This window comes from Phyllobates terribilis, unplaced genomic scaffold, assembly GCF_046119375.1.
Source record: "Phyllobates terribilis strain yellow unplaced genomic scaffold, ASM4611937v1 Scaffold_5__5_contigs__length_657084704, whole genome shotgun sequence".
Classification (NCBI taxonomy): domain Eukaryota; kingdom Metazoa; phylum Chordata; class Amphibia; order Anura; family Dendrobatidae; genus Phyllobates; species Phyllobates terribilis.
The window spans coordinates 492,585,995-492,611,640 of NW_027362765.1; positions in this window are offsets into that span (position 1 = coordinate 492,585,995).

Consider the following 25,646-nt stretch of genomic DNA (forward strand, 5'->3'; position numbering starts at 1 on the left):
TGGCTGGAAGATGGTCTTTCTTCTGCACCTACCCCACGGACACAACCTTTTTTCCCCTTCCCAACACGCCTATTCCCCTTTCCACCAGCAGCAGGCCTTTTTCCACTCAGTTTGGTGGTTAACTAATTCACAACTCTGGAGTTGTTTGCACAAAAAAACAATGGATGGTAACCGAGCAGAGCTGAGTGGCCAAACTGTGGTATTAGGCCAAAACTATTGGCTGGGTTAGATGCAGAAAAAAATTATTTTTAATTTGCAACCTGATGGAGGTCAGTATAGATGGACTAATAGACCAAGTCCCACACACCGCTAGAAGCCCAAATATTTTTTCAGAGCTAGATGCAGAAATTTTTTTTATTCAATTTGCAACCTGATGGAGGTCAGTATAGATGGACTAATAGACCAAGTCCCACACACTGCTAGAAGCCCAAATATTTTTTCAGAGCTAGATGCAGAAAAAAATTATTTTTAATTTGCAACCTGATGGAGGTCAGTATAGATGGACTAATAGACCAAGTCCCACACACCGCTAGAAGCCCAAATATTTTTTCAGAGCTAGATGCAGAAAAAAATTATATTCAATTTGCAACCTGCTGGAGGTCAGTATAGAAGGACTAATAGAACAAGTCCCACACACTGCTAGAAGCCCAAATATTTTTTCAGAGCTAAATGAAGAAAAAAATTATTTTTAATTTGCAACCTGATGGAGGTCAGTATAGATGGACTAATAGACCAAGTCCCACACACTGCTAGAAGCCCAAATATTTTTTCAGAGCTAGATGCAGAAAAAAAATATTTTTAATTTGCAACCTGATGGAGGTCAGTATAGATGGACTAATAGAACAAGTCCCACACGCTGCTAGAAGCCCAAATATTTTTTCAGAGATAAATGAAGAAAAAAATTATTTTTAATTTGCAACGTGATGGAGGTCAGTATAGAAGGACTAATAGAACAAGTCCCACACACTGCTAGAAGCCCAAATATTTTTTCAGAGCTAAATGAAGAAAAAAATTATTTTTAATTTGCAACCTGATGGAGGTCAGTATAGATGGACTAATAGACCAAGTCCCACACACTGCTAGAAGCCCAAATATTTTTTCAGAGCTAGATGCAGAAAAAAATTATTTTTAATTTGCAACCTGATGGAGGTCAGTATAGATAGACTAATAGACCAAGTCCCACACACCGCTAGAAGCCCAAATATTTTTTCAGAGCTAGATGCAGAAATTTTTTTTATTCAATTTGCAACCTGATGGAGGTCAGTATAGATGGACTAATAGACCAAGTCCCACACACTGCTAGAAGCCCAAATATTTTTTCAGAGCTAGATGCAGAAAAAAATTATTTTTAATTTGCAACCTGATGGAGGTCAGTATAGATGGACTAATAGACCAAGTCCCACACACTGCTAGAAGCCCAAATATTTTTTCAGAGCTAGATGCAGAAAAAAATTATTTTTAATTTGCAACCTGATGGAGGTCAGTATAGATGGACTAATAGACCAAGTCCCACACACCGCTAGAAGCCCAAATATTTTTTCAGAGCTAGATGCAGAAAAAAATTATATTCAATTTGCAACCTGCTGGAGGTCAGTATAGAAGGACTAATAGAACAAGTCCCACACACTGCTAGAAGCCCAAATATTTTTTCAGAGCTAAATGAAGAAAAAAATTATTTTTAATTTGCAACCTGATGGAGGTCAGTATAGATGGACTAATAGACCAAGTCCCACACACTGCTAGAAGCCCAAATATTTTTTCAGAGCTAGATGCAGAAAAAAATTATTTTTAATTTGCAACCTGATGGAGGTCAGTATAGATGGACTAATAGACCAAGTCCCACACACCGCTAGAAGCCCAAATATTTTTTCAGAGCTAGATGCAGAAATTTTTTTTATTCAATTTGCAACCTGATGGAGGTCAGTATAGATGGACTAATAGACCAAGTCCCACACACTGCTAGAAGCCCAAATATTTTTTCAGAGCTAGATGCAGAAAAAAATTATTTTTAATTTGCAACCTGATGGAGGTCAGTATAGATGGACTAATAGACCAAGTCCCACACACCGCTAGAAGCCCAAATATTTTTTCAGAGCTAGATGCAGAAAAAAATTATATTCAATTTGCAACCTGCTGGAGGTCAGTATAGAAGGACTAATAGAACAAGTCCCACACACTGCTAGAAGCCCAAATATTTTTTCAGAGCTAAATGAAGAAAAAAATTATTTTTAATTTGCAACCTGATGGAGGTCAGTATAGATGGACTAATAGACCAAGTCCCACACACTGCTAGAAGCCCAAATATTTTTTCAGAGCTAGATGCAGAAAAAAATTATTTTTAATTTGCAACCTGATGGAGGTCAGTATAGATGGACTAATAGACCAAGTCCCACACACCGCTAGAAGCCCAAATATTTTTTCAGAGCTAGATGCAGAAATTTTTTTTATTCAATTTGCAACCTGATGGAGGTCAGTATAGATGGACTAATAGACCAAGTCCCACACACTGCTAGAAGCCCAAATATTTTTTCAGAGCTAGATGCAGAAAAAAATTATTTTTAATTTGCAACCTGATGGAGGTCAGTATAGATGGACTAATAGACCAAGTCCCACACACTGCTAGAAGCCCAAATATTTTTTCAGAGCTAGATGCAGAAAAAAATTATTTTTAATTTGCAACCTGATGGAGGTCAGTATAGATGGACTAATAGAACAAGTCCCACACGCTGCTAGAAGCCCAAATATGTTTTCAGAGATAAATGAAGAAAAAAATTATTTTTAATTTGCAACCTGATGGAGGTCAGTATAGATGGACTAATAGACCAAGTCCCACACACTGCTAGAAGCCCAAATATTTTTTCAGAGCTAGATGCAGAAAAAAATTATATTCAGTTTGCAACCTGATGGAGGTCAGTATAGATGGACTAATAGAATGATGCTATGCCCAAAAGATTTTACTTCACTAGGTGCAGTAAAAAAATTGGTATTCTATACACAGGTGGTATATCTTGCAACACAGATAGGCTACTCCACTGACTAACACACTCTGCAATAGGCCAAAAAGGATTAGCTTTGCTAGATTCAGCCAAATGCTGTGAAAAAAACTTGCACAGCACTGGCACAGACCTGCCTGGCAAAAACTGATAGGAACTGATGTAACCTAGTCCTGAAAAGGACTCCAATTACAATTAGTCTTTACTCCCACAATCTATCTATTTAAGAGCACAGACCTGCTTGATAAAAGTCGTAGGAAATGCTGTAACCTAGTCCTTAAAAGGACTGCAATCACAACTATTCCCTACTCCCAAGCTATCTGTATATTTGTGCGAAAATTGGCTTGAAATTAACAAGGTATAGCGCACACAGCAACAGCGGTGCCGTCTAACACGCAGCTGCAGCAGTGAGAAAATGGTGGCGACGGGGAAAATGGCTTGGTCTTATAGCGCAAGGACATGTGACATACACTGCCAATCACACATGCCCTTGCTTGTGTGAAAAAAAGCACTTCGCTCCGTGTGTGCGCTGCTGATAGGCTGACAGATTGCACCTCCCCACTGCAAATGCGGGAAAGAGAAAAAAAAATGGAGATCTTCATTGTTCCTGCAGAGATCCATCCCCTGCCCCTCCCCCCGCCCCGCTGTACACTCAAACTGTGTATTAACATAAATTTTCATCATTACTGAGAAAAAATCCAGTTATGATTTTGGTGCACGAACAGTTATCGAACATAACCTCGAACAGCCGAATTTTTCTCAAATTGTTCGTGTTCGCCGACCGGCTCGAACACCGCCCAAAACAGCTCGAATTTGAGATTGGCGAACAGTTCGAGTAGAACAACGCTCATCTCTACTCAAGACGCTACCCCGCCACTTCAAACAATTTCACAATTGCAACTCCTCCGGCCTTCGGGTAAGTGGCATAGATAGGGTCTACCCTGGTATTAGAGGTGGAAATTGGAAGAAAACATTGGCACAGAGGGAGGCAAGGTGGATCACTGTTCTGAACACCTTGACTCCCTATGGCCTTAATGAAACTAACAGCTTCGTTTTCTTCCTATAAATCTAGAGTGTTTTTATTGGGATATATTTACGGTCATTCGCCTACATATTCTTTTATTAGTTTTTTAGTAATTTTATTTGTTATTCACTTATTTTCTTTGTTTGTTCTAGTTCTCTCGCATGACTATTCCCTGACATTTGGTTGTCTTTCCGGGGCCGGTCTCCTATTGCATCTCCTTCGTTCTCCTTAAATCTTATATTCATATCTTTAAATATTGGTTTATATGTCATTAGAATTACATGAGCATGATATTATATCAATATATATCTATGTGTTTGAATATATATCAATTCATAGTGACAGCATGTTCTTTTGACACATATTAATATTTCATATGTTAACTTGACTTATTATGTATTTTCTATTGTTAATATTTATATTTATTAATGTTTGTCCCATTGCTAGTCCTTTTTTGATATATCTGTATGTATTTATTATATATGGTACTTTCTCATGCTGACACATATATAAAATTTTTTTCTAATCTCCTACACACCTTTATTGCCATTTTTTATATGGCTGTCTATTCTTTTCACTTTTATATCCATTTCCACATCACATGATCATTACACTGTTTTCTATTCACCATTCATTCCTATTCTACCATCATTATACTCTTTATCAGTTTAATATTATCACTCACACATACATGCACTTACACATAGCACTGTTCAGCACATTTCATATTTTTTATAAATTTTTACTATCACTGTCCATTTATCATACTAGTTCACCTTTCACATCATCTTTCACATGCATATATTCACATCTTTTCACACTTTTCAACTTTATTGCTCTTTATCCCGACGATTCTCATCCTTATCGTCACACTGGCACTTTTAATCACGTATGCGTTCCACGGTGGAACGCATTTCCTGTTTCACTCCCTTCACATGACATTTATCACATCACTTCTGGTTTGCGTTCCACGCTGACACGCACGCCGGCACCTCACTCCCCTGCCTGCTCTGCGCTCCTAGGAGTCGCAGCTCAGTGCGGGGCAGCGGTGCATCGGCTTAATGAACATGGCGCCATGTCTTATAATTACATTAAGAATTCAATTAATATACACATCACTCATTGGTCCGGCCCCCTATAAATATCCTCTACTTTTTCTCTGACATTACATCCTCTTCAAAGCCCCCTGGCGAAACGCGCGTTGGATCTGGCTATCTGGGTTAGTACATACTTTATTATTACTGCACTTTCTGTCTCTGCATACAATATTTACATATTTACTTATTTATGATGTAGCACTTTTCATTTTTACTCTCTGAGTCCATCATTAGCACTATGCACCTTATTGTGGACTCCATCTAAATATAGGTATTATATGCTTGTTTTATTTGGTATATTGAGATTGAGTATGCATTTATTATATACTGAGTATTGTCCTACCCAGTAACCTCTTCATTGTGGTATCCTTTCCCTATTTTATCGTCCTATGTATATTTTATCTTATCTATTCAATAAATATTGTCTATTTTAATAATGTAGTTTATGTGTCACATATGTAGGTTCTCTCTGATACTGACACATTTACGCCAGAGTATATTTGAATACAGTCCTTATTTTCCCATAGCCTAACATGTTGATCCAGAGGAAGGCCAAAAAAACCCTTGTGGCAAACACTAAGCTCAACATTGGGGAAAAAAATTCCTTCCCGTCTCCATACGACAATCAGAATAGTTCCCTGGATCAACGCCCTATCAAGGAATCTAGTATATATAACCTGTAATATTATACTTTTCAAGAAAGACATCCAGGCCCTTCTTAAATTTTAATAGTGAATCACTCATTACAACATCATGCGGCAGAGAGTTCCATAGTCTCACTGCTCTTACAGTAAAGAATCCGCGTCTGTGATTATGATTAAACCTTCTTTAATCATACCTAGAAGATGCCCCCTTGTCCCCATCTCAGGCCTCAGAGTAAAAAGATCAGTAGAAAGGTCTTTGTACTGTCCCCTCATGTACTTGTACATAGTAATAAGATCACCCCTTAAGCCTTCTTTTTTCCACAGTAAATAACCCCAAGTGTAATAACCTGTCTTGGTATTGCAGACCCCCCAGTCCTCTAATAACCTTGGTCGCTCTTCTCTGCACCCTCTCTAGTTCAGCTAGTCTTTCTTATACACCGGAGACCAGAACTGTACACAGTATTCTAAGTGTGGTCGCACTAATGACTTGTATAGAGGTAAAATTCTGTTCTCCTCATGAGCATCTATGCCTCTTTTAATGCATCCCATTATTTTATTTGCCTTTACAGCAGCTGCCTGACACTGGCCACTAAACGTGAGCTTGTCGTCCACCAATACACCCAGGTATTTTTCGGTTACAGTTTTGCCCAGTGTTTTACAATTAAGAATATAATTATACATTTTATTTCCTCTGCCCAAGTGCATTACCTTACATTTATCCCCATTAAAGCTTATTTGCCATTTATCAGCCCAAGCTTCTAGTTTACATAGATCCTCCTGTAATATAAAATTGTCCTCCTCTGTATTGATTACCCTGCAGAGTTTAGTGTCATCTGCAAATATTGAAATATTACTCTGTATGCCCCCTACAAGGTCATTAATAAATATGTTAAAAAGAAGGGGGCCCAATACTGACCCCGGTGGTACCCCACTGTTAACTGAGACCCAGTCTGAGTGTTTTCCATTAATAACCACCCTTTGTTTCCTATCACTGAGCCAGTTCTTAACCCACATACATATATTTTCCCCTATCCCCATTGTTCTCATTTTATGTATCAACCTTTCGTGTGGAACTGTATCAAAAGCTTTTGAAAAGTCCATATACACAACATCCACTGCATTTCCTTGGTCCAGACCGGAACTTGCCTCCTCATAAAAACTGATCAGATTAGTTTGACAGGAACGGTCCCTCGTAAACCCATGTTGATATTGGGTCATGAGGTTATTCTTCTTCAGATACTCTAGTATGGCATCTCTTAGGAAACCCTCCAGGATTTTACCCACCATAGAGGTTAAGCTTACTGGCTTATAATTTCCAAGTTTGGTTTTTGTCCCCTTTTTGAATATTGGCACCACATTTGCTATACGCCAGTCCTGTGGTATAGACCCTGTTATTATGGAATCTTTAAAGATTAAAAATAATGGTCTATCTATAACGTTACTTAATTCCTGCAGTACTCGCGGGTGTATCCTGTCCGGGCCCGGGGATTTGTCAACTTTAGTGATTTTTAGACGCCGCCGTACTTTCTGCTGGGTTAAGCAAGTGACATTTAATGGAGAATTTTTGTTATCACTAATCATGTTTTCTGTCATGCGATTTTCCTGTGTAAATACGGTTGAAAAAAAATCATTTAGCATATAATTTTAAGGGGGTCAACATTGTAATTGTTTAGTTTTTTACTATTTATGTAGTTAAAGAATATTTTGGGGTTATTTTTACTTTACTTTACTTATTTTTTATTTTATTCTTTTTTTTACTGGTTCTATGGTACCCGGATCCGGAGGAGAGTCTCCTCTTCTCCACACCTGGGTACCATCCGCACATTGAAAAGCATGGAATGCGCATGTACAAATCCAGTGATGCGGATTCCATGCGTTCCAATGCAAGTCAATGGTGGCGAAAACACAGCGCTTCCGCAAAATAATTGGTAGTGCTGCGCTTTCTTCCGCAATGATAACCCGCAGAGGAAATTTCCGCAGCATGTGCATAGCACATGCGGATTATCATTGGGGAACACGGCAGACCATCTACCAAGTGTTTTTTAAAGCGTTTCTACAGCGGAATTGCTGCTGTGGAAAAGCTTAAAAAACGCATCGTGGGCACACAGCCTTAAACTCCTGATATTTTCCTTTTGTATATATTTATCCTATAGAAACAATGTGTCACAGCAAAATTGTATACAGAGGTTATTACCCAGCTTTTCCAGTCTGCATAATGTCAGATCTGCCTAGGTAGTCATTTATAAGCGATTAACTCTTCTTTTATAATAGTGTGACTAGTCTGGTTGCTATTCAGAAGCTTAGAAAGCTGGGTAATGATCCCTGTGAAGCTGTAATGAACACATCTGCCTCGTAATACAGTGATAAATCTGCATATTATGACAAATCTAAGGAGACACAACTTTCAAGATCCTGGGAGAGATGTGTAATAAACCATGTGGAGCTGTAATACAGACCTGCGAAACACTAATGCTACTTGCAAAAACTCTCTTTTTTACTACCAAATTGTTCCATTAGATAGAATAGCCTTTTAGAAGCTAGGGTAATCTGGATAATTTCCACAAAGTTTGTTCACAAGCGTTTCAAAAGAGGCATTTTCATAGCCTTTCCACTGCAGAGTACAAAATAAAATATATAAAATGAAGCTATTCCTGGTGTTGTTATGCCATGAAGATTTACTGATTCCCATCAGGTCATTAAATACTACTCATTCAATAGACTCCATTATAGTCAATGGTGACTAAGCCCCGCCCCTTCTGAGACTTCAACTAAGCCCCGCCCCTTCTGAGACTTTCACTTTCAGCAGAGATGGAACACTCACATGCATCCGCTGACATCACAGTAAGTGTGACATCACCGGCATAGTGACATCACATTCCACAAAGTTCCATAAACAACTGACTGCAGCCATAGAGCTTTAGTTGTAGTTGGCTTTCACTACAATATTCGTGTGGATTGCACTTTCTGATAATTTTACATACGTTTTTGGATTATTGCCCTGTTGTTGCCTGATGCAACATGGACTTTACAGGGAAAAGAAAGAGAAAAAGGAAAGCAACACCAGATGGGCAAGAGATTGCAAATAACCAGGAACCTCCACCAAAGATGAGGAAGGTGGACTCCAAGACATCTGCGCTGGTTGGTACAAAAGAGAGGAAAAAAGTGAGTGTGGGTCCAACCAGGATTATTAACACAAAAGACAATGAAAGTATAGCAGAAGAGAAAAGAACTGGGAAAAAAAGGAAATACCAGGAAGATCCAGCCACCATTCAAGATGATATCTTAGGTGAATGTAGTGGCCCCAGTAGAAAAAAAATAAAGATCACTGTCCCTCTCACCAGGGATAAGTTCATCTACCATGGCATACTCGGACAAGGGAGTTATGGGAAGGTTATGCTGGCCACTGATAAAATAAGGAAAGAAAGTGTGGCCCTTAAAATCTTAAAGAAAGAAAGCCTAATCTCCTTCCCTGAATGCCTTGTAGAACACCATGTCCTGAAGCTTAGTCACAACAGCAGATTCCTAACCCATTGCCATGCCGCGTTTCATACGGAAAACCATGCGTATTTTGTCACCGAGCTGGCCAGTGGAGGGGATCTGCTTCACTATATATACAGTACCATTCCCCTGAAGGAACCTGTAAGATTTATAGCAGCAGAAATCGTTTGTGGCCTACAATTCCTGCACAGCAATGACATCATTCACCGGGACTTAAAACCGGATAACATCCTGCTGACTAGTGACGGCCACATAAAGATTACAGATTTTGGACTATCTCTATATGAGCATGATAAGAGATTTAATGCCAGAGATTACGGTGGAACACCTGGGTATGGCGCCCCAGAAATGATCATGGGAGACTTTCATGATGCCGGTGTAGACTGGTTCGCCTTCGGTGTCATATTGTACAATATGATGCTCCAAGACTCACCATTTCCAGGAGACACCACTGAAGAGATTGTGAATAATGTCATGTACGAAGAACCATCATATAAAGGCTTCACTGACCACGATGCTGTGGACATTATGTCCAGACTCCTCCGCAAAGACCATTCTGTCCGGCTAGGAGTTAATGGCAAAATCAGAAATCACCTCTTCTTTTCTAATCTAAACTGGAAAGACATAAAGACAGGAAAAGCACCATCTCCAGTTATTATAGGAAGGAACATGATTGTAACCATGAGACAGATGATCCCAGCACCGCGCAGTGATGGCGTGAACGAGACAATTCCTGCTAGAGAACAGAGGATTTTTATGAGTTTCCCGTTTGTGGGTCCAGCATGGAGCACAACTTACCACTAAGCGGAGAAACAGCATAATACCGTCATACCATCTAATCCTCCTGTATATCTTAACACCATCTACTTTGGGGTGTGTGGCACCACAGTACTGAGTAAGGTAACTTACCATAAGCAGTCTTATATAGTTTCCTTCTGCTATATGGGCACTGTATCCAATTAGGATCCAGTCACTTGGCTGCTTTACTACATTAATCTGTATGTATTCACAAGTTGCCTTGCACCACTGTGGTTCCATTTATTTAGTCTTTAGTTTGTCATCTCCCCTGTTTTTAATATCCCACATGTTTTAAATATGTAACTATAAACTTTGCTTGTTTTAATTCATCCTTTTGTTCTTTGGTGCATTTTTCTATTTTGTCCTGTGTATATATAGTGTATATCTAAAGGTCATGTATATAAGTGTATATATAATGTGTATAAATGTAGGTCATGTGTCTGTAGAATGTATGTGTACATTGTGAAAATAATTCCAAGTGTGGCAAAATAGCAACAAAAAAATCGCAACTCAGCAATTACTTTTTTTAAATTTTATTTACTGCATTCATTTTACATTGTAAATGACCGGGAAATATGTTTCTCCAGGTCAGTATGATTACGCAAATACCAAACATGCATAATTTTTATTACATATAAAGTGAACCTATCATCAGGATTTTGCTAAGTAAACTACAGGCATTGTCAGGTAGGCGCTGGTACACTGATTAAAATGATACCTGGGTTGAAGAAATCCGTCTTGTGGTTCTTGTGTAACCTGTGCTTGATGTTTGCAGTTAATGAGATGTCCGTGCTCCGGGGTGGCCGTGGCGGGGTCTTTATTTGGCGCTCTGGCCTCATCGTCATCATTCTGGGCTTAAATGACAGGTCACTGAACCTTCAGTAACCTGCCTCCTATGTTAAATACTGCGCCTGCACATTTAATATTAAGGTCTTCAAAAGAAAAATATGGCTCCAACAAAATGGTGGTGGCGCATGCGCAGTAGCATCAATCAGCAACCGATACTCTCAATCTGCACATGCGCCGCCCATTGTGTTCCAAGGACGAGTGCTGGAGCGCGCACAAGAAGAGGAAAACATCGCCGCTGAACATAGGAACACAGCGCACACAGGAGATTCTGTATTAGAACTGATAAAATAATAAGTTCAACCCCACTGTGCCACCAAGGTATTAAAATATATCATGAATATACATTTTCTGGCTGGCTACCTAGTTAGATAGGGATAGGGTAAGATAGTGTTATTGCATAGGGATATTTAGTATAGCATTATCTATCTATCAGCCTCTATCTATCTACATTGTGTGCAGAATTTTTAGGCAAATGAGTATTTTGCTCACATGATACTTTTTATACATGTTGTCCTACTCCAAGCTGCATAGGCTTGAGAGCCAACTACCAATTAAGTAAATCTGGTGATGTGCATCTCTGTAATGAGGAGGGATATTGACTAATGACATCAACACCCTATATAAGGTGTGCTTAATTATTAGGCAACTTCCTTTCCTTTGGCAAAATGGGTCAGAAGAGAGATTTGACAGGCTCTGAAAAGCCCAAAATTGTGAGATGTCTTGCAGAGGGTTGCAGCAGTCTTGAAATTTCCAAACTTTTGAAGCGTGATCACCGAACAATCAAGCGTTTCATGGCAAATAGCCAACAGGGTCGCAAGAAGCGTGTTGGCCAAAAAAAGCACAAAATAACTGCCCATGAATTGAGGAAAATCAAGCGTGAAGCTGCCAAGATGCCATTCGCCACCAGTTTTGCCATATTTCAGAGCTGCAACATTACTGGAGTATCAAAAAGCACAAGGTGTGCGATACTCAGGGACATGGCCAAGGTAAGGAAGGCTGAAAAACCACCACCTTTAAAAATGAAACATATGATAAAACGTCAAGAATGGGCCAAGAAATATCTTAAGACTGATTTTTCAAAGGTTTTATGGACTGATGAAATGAGAGTGACTCTTGATGGGCCAGATGGATGGGGCAGAGGCTGGATCAGTAAAGGGCAGAGAGCTCCACTCCGACTCAGACGCCAGCAAGTGGAGGTGGGGTACTGGTATGGGCTGATATCATCAAAGATGAACTTGTGGGACCTTTTCGGGTTGAGGATGGTGTGAAGCTCAACTCCCAGACCTACTGCCAGTTTCTGGAAGACAACTTCTTCAAGCAGTGGTACAGGAAGAAGTCGGTATCGTTCAAGAAAAACATGATTTTCATGCAGGACAATGATCCATCACATACATCCAACTACTCCACAGCGTGGCTGGCCAGTAAAGGTCTAAAAGAAGAAAAAATAATGACATGGCCCCCTTGTTCACCTGATCTGAACCCCATAGAGAACCTGTGGTCCATCATAAAATGTGAGATCTACAGAGAGGGAAAACAGTACACCTCTCGGAACAGTGTCTGGAAGGCTGTGGTGGCTGCTGCATGCAATGTTGATCGAAAACAGATCAAGCAACTGACAGAATCTATGGATGGAAGGCTGTTGAGTGTCATCACAAAGAAAGGTGGCTATATTGATCACTATTTTTTTTTTTATTTTGTTTTTGCATGTCAGAAATGTTTATTTCTAAATTTTGTGCACTGATATTGGTTTACCTGGTGAAAATAAACAAGTGAGATGGGATTATATTTGGTTTTTATTAAGTTGCCTAATAATTCTGCACAGTAATAGTTACCTGCACAAACAGATATCCTCCTAAGATAGCCAAATCGAAAAAAAAACCCACTCCAACTTACAAAAATATTAAGCTTGGATATTTATGTCTTTTGGGTTGATTGAGAACATAGTTGTTGATCAATAATAAAAATAATCCACTAAAATACAACTTGCCTAATAATTCTGCACACAGTGTATATCTATTTATAGTCAAAGAAAATGGAAGCAGCACACCATTTCAAAAAGTGAAAAAAAAGTATTACTTTTTAATCGCCCATATTGGCGACTTTTCGGCTCTAGGTGTGAGCCTTTCTCAAGCATAAAAAAAGTGAACATAGTGAACCTTATAGAGCAAATCAGTCACAAATAGTGATAACAATAATCATATAAATAAGAGCATATCCCAATACAGATATATAATATACAAACAGTGCATAGTAAATCAAGTATAATACATCACATTGAGGCCTCTTTCACACTTCCGATATTTCCGTTACTAGAAAAAACAGTATTGGAGATATCAGTCTCCGTGTGTGAGATACGTATGGCAATCGTGTGCCGCATCAGGATCACACGTACCGACGCTTGGGAATCAGTAGTACAGTTAGCGCTGTTCTCAAGTGCCGGGTGCTAAACGCTGCCCTCATCAATGTTCCCTGCCAGCGCTGCGATCAGCGCTAGGAACGAACAATGATGAGAGTAGTATTCTGCTCCCGCTGTGTCCTAGTGTAATAATAAGAATAAAATGAAAAAATCCTTATACTCACTTGTCTGAATATGTCCCCTGCTGTAATCCTCTGACCAGACGACGAGGAGCCGATGAGAATGACTCGCTGCAGCCATAATCCGTGGGCAGCATTATAAGAGTCCGGCTGTGTGAGTGCCAGGGCCCTGAGCAGGTGGGGTGGCCCACTCACCGTCGGGCACCCCGGCGCGCTATGGGACCCGTGAGTGGTACGGTGCCGGTGTCAGCGCCCGCTTCCCCTTGCTTGCTCAGGGCCCCGGCAGCCGGCATAATACTTACCTCTCCCCGTGCCTCCGCAGCAGCTGTGGTCTCTTCCGCGGCTCAGTGACGTCTCAGGCCAGAGGACGCAGTGATGTCTTCACACCACGCTCTTTCCTGAGCCGTCACAGGCAGCTCAGAGCGGGAAGACTCTGGCGCGGGTGAGGGGTCCGGAGTAGCGGCAGCAGGTGAGAAGTGATGTGAGTATTTGATTTTTTTTTATATATGTATGGAGGCATGGGGCATTATATGATGGGGGGGACAAGTGGCATCTTGCATGGGGCATTATATGGGGGGAAAAGTGACATCCTGCATGGGGCATCATATGGGGAGGGGGAGGTGACATCCTCCATGGGGCATTATAAGGGGGGGAGAAGTGACATCCTGCATGGGGCATCATATGGGGGGGAGAGGTGAAATCCTGCATGGGGCATTATATGGTGGGGGGGACAAGTTACATCCTGCATGGAGCATTATATGAGGGGGAGGTGAAATCCTGCATGGGGCTTTATATGGGCAGGAGAGGTGACATCCTGCATGGGGCATCATATGGGGGGAGAGGTGACATCCTGCATGGAGTATTATATGGGGGAGGGAGGTGACATCCTGCATGAGGCATTATATTGGAGGGAGAGGTGACATCCTGCATGGGGCATTATATGGGGGGGAGGTGACATGTGGTATTATATGGCGGGGAGAGGTCACATCCTGCATGGGGCATTATATGGGGGGGAGAGGTGATATCCTGCATGGGACATTATATGGGGCGGAGAGGTGATATCCTGCATGGGGCATTATATGGGGGGGTGACATCCGGCATAGGGCATTATAAGGGGGGGGTGACATCCTGCATGGGGCATTATGTGGGGGCCAGTATTCTGTATGGAGCATTATAAGGGGACCAGTATCCTGTATGGAGCGTTATATGGGGACCAGTATCCTGTATGGAGCGTTATATGGGGACCAGTATCCTGTATGGAGCGTTATATGGGAACCAGTATCCTGTATGGAGCGTTATATGGAGACCAGTATCCTGTATGCCTGTATGGAGCGTTATATGGGAACCAGTATCCTGTATGGAGCATTATGTGGGGACCAGTATTCTGCATGGAGCAATATATGGTGCCCATAATACTGTATGGAGGACTATACTGTCCGGTCTGCACTGTGCGTTGAGAGAATTTGCCGGTTTCTGAGCTATTGTAGAATTTACAATAGATATCACTCATGTAATGTAAGAAGTGAAATCTTCAGCATTGTACTATATATATATATATATTTCTCTGCGGTATCTGTGCATCATGAATCGTGGTATGTGTTAAAGGGGCCCACTGAGACTCTTTTGCCCAGGGCCCACAAAGACCTGGAGCCGGCCCTGAGTCCATACATTGCAGTCCGATCTCAGTCCGATTTATACAGCCATCTGATTGGACCCTAACACCTACTGATAAACTCACTACAGTGACTCCATACATACATTAGGGGGATTTAGACATTGTGGGGAGATTTTTTGAGACTAGTGCAAGACAAAAGTGACATACGGTAGTTGCCTTTTGTCAATGAGCCAGTATGTAGCTAACTATAATACAGTATATATCGATTATGCACTGCACAAAGATGGGATATACTCATATAATACACACCCATGTACTATATACAGTTAGGTCCATATATATTTGGACAGAGACAACATTTTTCTAATTTTGGTTCTAGACATTACCACAATGAATTTTAAACAAAACAATTCAGATGCTGTTGAAGTTCAGACTTTCAGCTTTCATTTGAGGGTATCCACATTAAAATTGGATGAAGGGTTTAGGAGTTTCAGCTCCTTAACATGTGCCACCCTGTTTTTAAAGGGACCAAAAGTAATTGGACAATTGACTCCAAGGCTATTTCATGGACAGGTGTGGGCAATCCCTTCGTTATGTCATTCTCAATTAAGCAGATAAAAGGCCTGGAGTTGATTTGAGGTGTGGTGCTTGCATTTGGAAGGTTTTGCTGTGAAGTAGACATGCGGTCAAAGGAGCTCTCCATGCAGGTGAAACAAGCCATCCTTAAGCTGCAAAAACAGAAAAAACCCATCCGTGAAATTGCTACAATATTAGGAGTGGCAAAATCTACAGTTTGGTACATCCTGAGTAGTGTTGAGCCACCCCCGTAGTGTTCGAGTTCGGTTCGGTTCGTCGAACACCCGTGTGTTCGCCGAACTGTTCGTCGAACTGTTCGTCGAACACCTTCGAACACCGTTAAAATCAATGGCAGGAAAACAAAAACACATAGAAACACATAGAAAACACCTTCAAAGGTGTCCAAAAGCTGACAAACTGCTCAGAAGACACAACTAACACATGGAAAAGTGACAAGTACATATAGTCATGAGAAAAGAAAAGAGGTGGAGGAGTAAAAGGAGGGGGAGACACAGATATAGGCATGTCATGCCCTTCTAAAATCCAAAAAGTGAGAAGCCGACACGTTCAATCCGCTCCTGCCCGTGCCACCTCCGTGTCGCCGGGTTTGTGCCAGAGCCGCGGTGAACCCTGACGGCCAGCCCCCCTCTCCCAATACTGGTGCCTGTCCGCTGGTGGGTCGAGCGAGCCCCCCTGTGGTGGAGGCAGCTCTAAGCTTTTTAATTTAAATTGTCTCTCTAATTTGAATGAATACACTTTAAATCCATTTACAAGGATCTATTGGAGGGCAAGTCTCATGCCAGCAGCCGCGTAATTCCAGCTCCAGTAGCGTCCACTAAAGCTGCTGCAGTTAAAAAGCTTTTATAAGGATCGAGCTCGGCTGTCCACCGCAAGGCATCCTACTGCCAGTCCCAGCCCCTATGCCTTGGGGTGCCTCCTGATGCTCTTCACTGAGTATCCCGTGGTCCTGAAGCATTTCCTTTGAAAAAATTAAGTGTCCAAACTACAGGTGGTGTAGCTTGCTTAACAGCCGGGATAATCCGCTGACTAGCAGACACTGCTACTAGGCACAAAGTATTTCCTGGGCTAGATGCAGTTAAAAATTTGTAATTAGATACTCTCGTTGGATGCTGAGAAAGCATTCCATAGAGTCTCCTGGCACGCCATATATGATTCTCTTAAAAAGCTTGGGGTAGGGGTCTAGGGGACCCTTTTATAGCCAACATCACGGCCCTGTATCGCAATACGTCACCTAGGCTGAAGATAAATGGAACTGTAGCACCCTGAGGGCTCGGTTGCTACAGAGGTATTGCACCTCACCCAGAGGTGTGATATCTCACTCTCAGGTAAGGATTGAGTGTGGATCAGGACCCGACACCTGCATGCATTACCCCACATTGCCGTGGGGCAGGGCGACCAATATGCCCCTGAGATGGGCACGACAGTCCCTGTCCCTGGCTGGAGTGGGGGGAGGGAACACTGAGGAAGGGGAACCCTGTAGTGCAGGAGCAGGGAGGAAGCAGTTCCTGGGTGCATTGAGAAGGGAGTATAAAAGGTGGGCACCATCTTAGTTCAGTGCAGAGAAGTCTGAGCAGAAGTGGCAGGGAGCAGGGGCTCTGCATGAGCTCTGCTCCGGAGGCGGGCCTAGTAACAGAGGCCCAGGCCTGGAAGAGGGAGAAGGAAGGAAGAGGAGCGGAGAAGGCTCCAGGAACGAGGAACGAAGGGATCCCAGGGGTGCGGACGGGCGAGTCGCCACCGCACGCCCGAATCCACCTGCATGGAGGGGTCAGGCCAAAGGGGGAGACCGGTCCCCGAAACTAGTGGAGGCAGGAAACGACCCTCAGCTAGAAACCGGAGGCTATGACATTTTATGTGGCGCAGCCCCTCGCTACACCCGCTAGGAGGGCAGCACATAGGGTCAGGGAAACTGGCGCCAAGTTTACCAAGAGGAGGCCCGAGGCAGCCGGACAGAAGTGTTGGTAAGAAAGGCCAGACAAAGGATACACAAAGGAGGTCCTGTGAAGCGCTCCAAAGTTATCTGGGAGTTGTCTGAGCCCCTCACCTGGTGAGCACAGTACGACGTGGGCAGCCGTTACCTGCAGACGTGGTCTGGATAATAAGAACTGTGAGTAAAGGCCCTGGACTGCATCACTGACTCCGTGTCGTTACTGCTGCTGCCCTGCACCATCACCCCCATCCTCCGCATACACTGCCCTGAGGCTATACTCCTCCCGTGGGGAGTTATGCTACGCTCTGCTGCACCCACAACACCAGCCTCAGCGGTCTGCCCTGCAGCGGCGGTTCACTCTGACCGCAATCCACGGGTGGCGTAGTCGGACATTTAAACATCAAAACCACATAAATAGTTCCGCCACTGGTTTGACCACCCTGAGCCACGGAACCGGGTCGCCGCCACGAAGACTACAACCACCAGCATCCACCAAAAAGGGTCCGGCTCCGGGTGTCCCAAGGCCCAGGGGGTGCATCAGAACATTTTCATCACCTTTCACAATCACCAATGGGACAAGGCAGGGATGTCCTCTGTCCCCTCTCTTATACATCCTAGTGACGGAGCACCTGCTCTCATCAATTCGCCATAACCCCAATATTAGGTGGATTGAGGTGGGAGGCACCGAGTACAAGTGCTCTCTATTTGCTGATGATGTACTAGTATATATCACTCAATCACATATATCCATCCATGCTGTTATGGCTGAAATAGATCACTTTGTTACATGGTCAAATTTTAAAATCAATGCAGCGAAGTCTGAGGCCCTCGATGTCTCCCTCCCCAAATCCATATAGTATTCCATCCAGTCCAACTTTCCCTTTGCCTGGCCCTCACAGGGTATCAAATACTTAGGAATTCCTATTCATAGAGACCTCTCCCATCTATGTTATCTTAATTTTGGGCCCTTTATTGAACAACTCCATACAGACCACGGTTGGCAAGTTAGAACTGTAAGATTCACTACGTGAACCACTGGTGTTTTGTGGAAAAGCACATGTACACTGTGTTCCAAATTATTATGCAAAAAGTGTTTAGGAGTGATAAGGGAAGAATTTGTTTGTTTGTCAGTTAAACTCATTGATGGTGATGTGTGTCAGGGCTCTTTATATCACTGTAAGCAATTGCAGACACCTGTGCTAATTAGTTTGGCAGGTGTGTCCAATGAAAGGCAAGACTACTTAAGAAGGCTGTCTCACATTATTAAGCAGCCTACATTTTCTTCCAAAATGGGAAAGAAAAAGGATGTGTCGGCTGCTGAGAAGCAACAAATTGTGGAGTGTTTAGGTCAAGGCATGACTACAATCAACATTGTGCGATGATCAGGATGAAGTGTCTTGGCAATCAAGAAGTATGTAGCTGATTCACAATACACACGTGTGCGTGCTGATAAGGGCAAATTGAGGACTCTTTCCTACAGGCAATTACGTCAGGTTAAAAGAGCAGCGGCAAAAAAGCCTTGTCATAGCAGCAGACAAGTTTTTGAAGCTGCTGGTGCCTCCAACGTCCCCCGAACAACAAGATGCAGGGTCCTTCAGAGGTTTGCAGCTGTGCATATGCCATCCTGTCGACCTCCTCTATCCACTTCACACAAGCAGAAATGGCTCCAGTGGGCCAAACATTACATGAAGACTGATTTCAAAACTGTTTTGTTCACGGATGAGTGCTGTGCAGCGCTCGATGGTCCAGATGGATGGAGTGGAGGATGGCTGGTTGATGGACACCGCACGCAAACACGGCTACAGCGCCAACAAGGAGGAGGTGGAGTAATGTTTTGGGCTGGAATCATGGGGAGAGAGATTGTCGGCCCCTTTAGGATCCCTGAAGGCGCTAAAGATGAACTCCATAATGTATGTGGATTTTCTCAAACAGCACTTCCTGCCATGGTTCAAGAAGAAGAACCATGTATTTCACAGCAAGATCATTTTTTTGCATGATAATGCACCATCTCATGCTGCACATAAAACATCTGCATCTCTGGCTGATATGGGCATAAAAGGGGACAAACTTATGGTGTGACCCCCATGCTCCCCTGACCTCTACCCCATTCAGAACCTCTGGAGCATCATCAAAAGGAGTGTCTATGATGGTGGGAAGCAGTTCACATCTAAGCAACAGCTCTGGGAGGGTATTCTGTCCTCATGCAAAACAATTGAAGCAGAAACCATCCAAAACCTGACAAATTCAATGGATGAGAGAGTTCAGAAGCTCCTTTCGAACAAGGGGTCCTATGTGAAAATGTAACATCACCTAGAATAAAGTTTGGAGTTGAAAACTGTTATAATTTCAAAAATGACCATTTTTTTGGTCTTTATTAAAATGAAAAGGTTGATCGAAAAGTTTGGGGGATCTAAGAGTGTGGCAACCCAGTAGTCATGATTACTTCGAATTCTGACAATATGAGGGTCATGTTGCAGGTAGTGCAGCAAGAAGGCACTTATGTGTCTTGCGCATCTCGGAGCCCCAAAATTATTTTCCGGGCTAGATGCAGCTACAAATTATTATTAATTTTAAATCTGGTGGAGCTTAGTATAGATGGGCTAATAGGATCAGTGCTGCACACTGCTACAAAGCCCAAATTATTTTCCAGTCAAGATACAGATAAACATGATTAGTAATTTGAAAGCTTAAAACGGTTGGTAGGGTGATTTTAACCAATCATCAAGCTTTTACTCTCCCCAGGATGACACAGGGGTAGAAAAGTCGTTTCGGATCCATGATTTGTTCATCTTTATGAACGTGAGTCTGTCTACATTATCAGTGGAGAGCCGCGTGTGCTTATCTGTCAGCGCTGAACACACGTTCAGACAGAACGCTGGCTGCGGGGCATGACAAGATCTCCAAGGCGTAAGTGGCTAGCTCCGGCCATTTATCCAGATTGGAAGCCCAAAAAGAGCAAGGGTCCAGTGACACAGTCATGGCTTCAATGTTTACTTGGAGATACTCCTGTACCATCGTCTCTAGGCGTTGACTATGTGTCAGACTTCTTGTCCCCTGTGGCCTTGCAAAGGATGGGCTAAAAAAGTGGTGAAATGATTCCGCAAAATTGATGTTACCAGCAGATACTGTGGTTCTGTTACGGTTTGAGTGCTGAACACTTGACGGTCCCACGGTTGGCAAGTTGGAACTGTGAGATTCACTACGTGCACCACTGGTGTTTTGTGGAAAAGCACATGTAAGATTCTGCAACAGTCTCTGCTGATACTCCTGCATGCGTGCATCCCTTTCTATGGCAGGAATAATTTCTGCAAATTTACTTTTGTACCGGGGATCTAACAGTGTGGCAACCCAGTAGTCAGGATTATTTCTAATTCTCACAATTCGAGGGTCATGTTGCAGGTAGTGCAGCAAGAAGGCACTCATGTGTGTTGCGCATCCAGGAGCACCAAGTCCCTGTTGTGTTGGTGGCGAGGTAACAATCATGCTTCCTTCCTCTGTCCTCTCCCCCCAACCTCGCACAACAGAAATGTGATCAAGGTCTCCCTCATCTGATGAGTCTTCCATCAGTTCGTCCTCCATTTCTTCCTGGGCTCCTGCACCTTCCTCACTAGTTTGGCTGCTACCATGCGCCCTGGTAAAACCATCTCCCCCACCCTCACATGCCTGCCGCCTTGGTGCTGCCGACCGTCTGGACCTTGCAGATGTTAGCCCTTCCGCATACAACTCCTCCTCCTCTACTTCCTCCACCTCCTCTTGTGCCACCACCTGACTCCGAATTCTGTTTATCATGTGCTCCAGCATGTAAATCACCGGAATAGTCATGCTGATAATGGCATCGTCAGCACTAAACATCTTCGTCGCCATTTCAAAACTGTGCAGAAGGGTGCATAGGTCCCTGATCTGAGACCACTCCTCCAGCGTGATTTGCCCCACCTCCGGATCTCGTTGGCCCAGGCTATACGTCAGAACGTATTGCACCAGGGCTTGTCGGTGCTGCCACAGTCGCTGCAACATGTGCAGAGTTGAATTCCACCGGGTAGGCACATCGCATTTTAGCCGGTGAAGTGGCAGGCCCAACGACTTCTGTAGAGATGTAAGTCGCTGAGCTGCGGGATGCGAACGGCGGAAGTGAGCACACAGCGACCGTGCCCTCTGCAGAAGGCCATCTAGTCTGGGATAGTGGGCTAAAAATTGCTGGACAACCAGGTTCAACACGTGAGCCATACAAGGCACGTGTGTGACATTGCCCCGGCGAAGGGCCGCACCCAGGTTTGCAGCATTGTCGCACACGGCCTTCCCTGGTTTCAGGTCCAGTGGAGACAACCATTCATGAAATTGGTTCTCCAGAGCTGACCACAACTCCTCAGCTGTGTGACTCACATTTCCCAGACATTTCAAAGTAAAAACCGCCTGATGACGTTGAGCCCTACTGCCAGCATAGTAAGGAGGTGTGCAGGATCCCTTCTGCGCAGTTAGAAAGCTTGTGGCATGACCAGACAGGCTTTGGGTGCAGGTGGAAGACCGAGAGGAGGTTGAGGAGGCAGAAGCAGTGGAGGAACTTTGACATAAAGAGGATTGACGCACAACTCGTGGGGACGGCAAGACTTGGACAGCAGCCCCTTGTCCTGCTGTCACCATAGTTACCCAGTGCCCAGTCAGCGACATGTAACGCCCCTGTCCATGCCTACTCGTCCAAGTGTCTGTGGTGAAATGCACCCTGTCACACACAGAGTTTCTCAAAGAAGCGGTGATGTTGTGTGCGACATGCTGGTGGAGCGCAGGCACACCTTTCTTTGAGAAGTAGTGCCGACTGGGCATCTGGTACTGGGGCACTGCGACGGACATAAGGTCTCGAAAATCCTCTGTGTCCACCAGGCGGAAAGGCAGCATTTCTGTAGCTAAGAGCTTGCAGATGGTGAAATTCAACCTCTTAGCTTTCTCATGGCTAGGAGGAAATGGTCTTTTACTTGTCCACATCTGAGGGACCGAGGGCTGGCTATTGTGCTTAGACGGGGTTGATAAGGGTGTCCCCGGCAAACTGCCGGTCTGTGAGGAAGATGCAGGCGGACATGTTAGGTTGCCTTGATCCAAAGGTGGTGCTATCGATGTCGGACAGCGCTCAACACCAGCTGGTGTTACCACCTCCAAAGAAAATGATGACCTGCCAATCACGCTGGCTGTTGCGGGTAAAGAGGTGGCAGGTCTGCGCCCCAAAACAGGTGTGACTGCTGTCCCCCCAGTCACAGAGGATGAAGAGGCCGCGGATGCACAAGATATGGCAGACGGTGGTTGGCCCGGCCGGCTAGGCCGCATTGTAGCACACTGAGCTTCACACTGCAACTTATGCTTCATGTCCATGTGCCGGTTCATGCATGAAGTACTCAAACTATGTATTTTTTGGCCTCTACTTAGCTTTTGCTGACAAATGTTACAGATAACACGAGTTGGGTCATCTTTATCGATCTGAAAAAATGCCCAGGCTATGCAAGGCTTAGCACCCATGCGACCTGAAGAGCCACCACGACTTTTGGTGAGAGGCAGAGTTGTGTTTGAGGATGCAGTTGTTGACGTGCTTCCAGTACTACGTCTCTGTCCAGGAAGGCGCAACCTGACCTCGTCGTCACTAGCATCTTCCTCCACCTCCTCTGCTGACCTCATCTCTTGGCTGACTGTGGGTTGACAGTAAGTGGGATCTCCAACCTCATCACCCTGTGCGTTATCACACCCGTCATCCTCAGAGCCAACCTGTTCCTGCCCTGACAAAAAACTAAAGTTGTCGCTCCAATCAGGTATTTGAGTCTCATCATCGTCTTCCTCATTGTCTCCACCAACAGGAGTTACAGTTTGGGAATGAGGGTCTACATTATGGTCAGAACCTTCTGCGTCTGGTCCTGGATCCGATTCATAAAGATTCTGGGCATCAGTGCAGATCATTTCCTCGTCTGGATTCACAGAAGCGCTGGAGTCGACCTCTGATTCCCAGGCTATAGTATGAGTAAACAGCTCTGCAGACTCAACCATCTGTTCTACCTCATACTCAGATGGGCAGCTGGAGATTTGTGAGCTGTGAGGAAGCAAGTGCGATTGGGGTGACACCTTTGAGGACTGGAGTATTTGTGATGTTAAAGTTGATGTGGAGGAGAGCCCACTTAAAGGAGCACTTGATATCCGTTGAAGCGCCTGCTGTTTTTGTGCCTCATCTGGAATTTGTAGCGATTGGCGTGGCCGTAAGAAAGGGATCTTATCACATTGTCCGCTAAAAGAAGTAGACATTTTAGTTTGGCTGGAAGATGGTCTTTCTTCTGCAGATGTTACTGTTGCTTTAACACCTACCCCACGGACACAACCTTTTTTCCCCTTCCCAACACGCCTATTCCCCTTTCCACCAGCAGCAGGCCTTTTCCACTCATTTTGGTGGTTAACTAATTCACAACTCTGGATTTGTTTGCACAAAAAAACAATGGATGGGAACCGAGCAGAGCTGAGTGGCCAAACTGTGGTATTAGGCCAAAACTATTGGCTGGGTTAGATGCAGAAAAAAATTATATTCAATTTGCAACCTGATGGAGGTCAGTATAGATGGACTAATAGAGAAAGTCCCACACACAGCTAGAAGCCCAAATATTTTTTCAGAGGTAGATGCAGAAAAAAAATATATTCAGTTTGCAACCTGATGGAGGTCAGTATAGATGGACTAATAGAGAAAGTCCCACACACTGCTAGAAGGCCAAATATTTTTTCAGAGGTAGATGCAGAAAAAATTATATTCAGTTTGCAACCTGATGGAGGTCAGTATAGATGGACTAATAGAACAAGTCCCACACACAGCTAGAAGCCCAAATATTTTTTCAGAGGTAGATGCAGATAAAAATTATTTTTAATTTGCAACCTGATGGAGGTCAGTATAGATGGACTAATAGAGAAAGTCCCACACACTGCTAGAAGGCCAAATATTTTTTCAGAGCTAGATGCAGAAAAAAATTATATTCAGTTTGCAACCTGATGGAGGTCAGTATAGATGGACTAATAGAATAAGTCCCACACACAGCTAGAAGCCCAAATATTTTTTCAGAGGTAGATGCAGATAAAAAATATTTTTAATTTGCAACCTGATGGAGGTCAGAATAGATGGACTGATAGAGAAAGTCCCACACACTGCTAGAAGGCCAAATATTTTTTCAGAGCTAGATGCAGAAAAAAATTATATTCAGTTTGCAACCTGATGGAGGTCAGTATAGATGGACTAATAGAACAAGTCCCACACACAGCTAGAAGCCCAAATATTTTTTCAGAGGTAGATGCAGATAAAAAATATTTTTAATTTGCAACCTGATGGAGGTCAGTATAGATGGACTAATAGAACAAGTCCCACACACTGCTAGAAGCCCAAATATTTTTTCAGAGCTAGTTGCAGAAAAAAATTATATTCAGTTTGCAACCTGATGGAGGTCTGTATAGATGGATTAATAGAACAAGTCCCACACACAGCTAGAAGCCCAATATTTTTTCAGAGGTAGATGCAGAAAAAAAATATATTCAGTTTGCAACCTGATGGAGGTCAGTATAGATGGACTAATAGAGAAAGTCCCACACACTGCTAGAAGGCCAAATATTTTTTCAGAGCTAGATGCAGACAAAAAATTATTTTTAATTTGCAACCTGATGGAGGTCAGTATAGATGGACTAATAGAGAAAGTCCCACACACTGCTAGAAGGCCAAATATTTTTTCAGAGCTGGATGCAGATAAAAATTATTTTTAATTTGCAACCTGATGGAGGTCAGTATAGATGGACTAATAGAGAAAGTCCCACACACTGCTAGAAGGCCAAATATTTTTTCAGAGCTAGATGCAGAAAAAAATTATATTCAGTTTGCAACCTGATGGAGGTCAGTATAGATGGACTAATAGAACAAGTCCCACACACAGCTAGAAGCCCAAATATTTTTTCCGAGGTAGATGCAGATAAAAATTATTTTTAATTTGCAACCTGATGGAGGTCAGTATAGATGGACTAATAGAGAAAGTCCCACACACTGCTAGAAGGCCAAATATTTTTTCAGAGCTAGA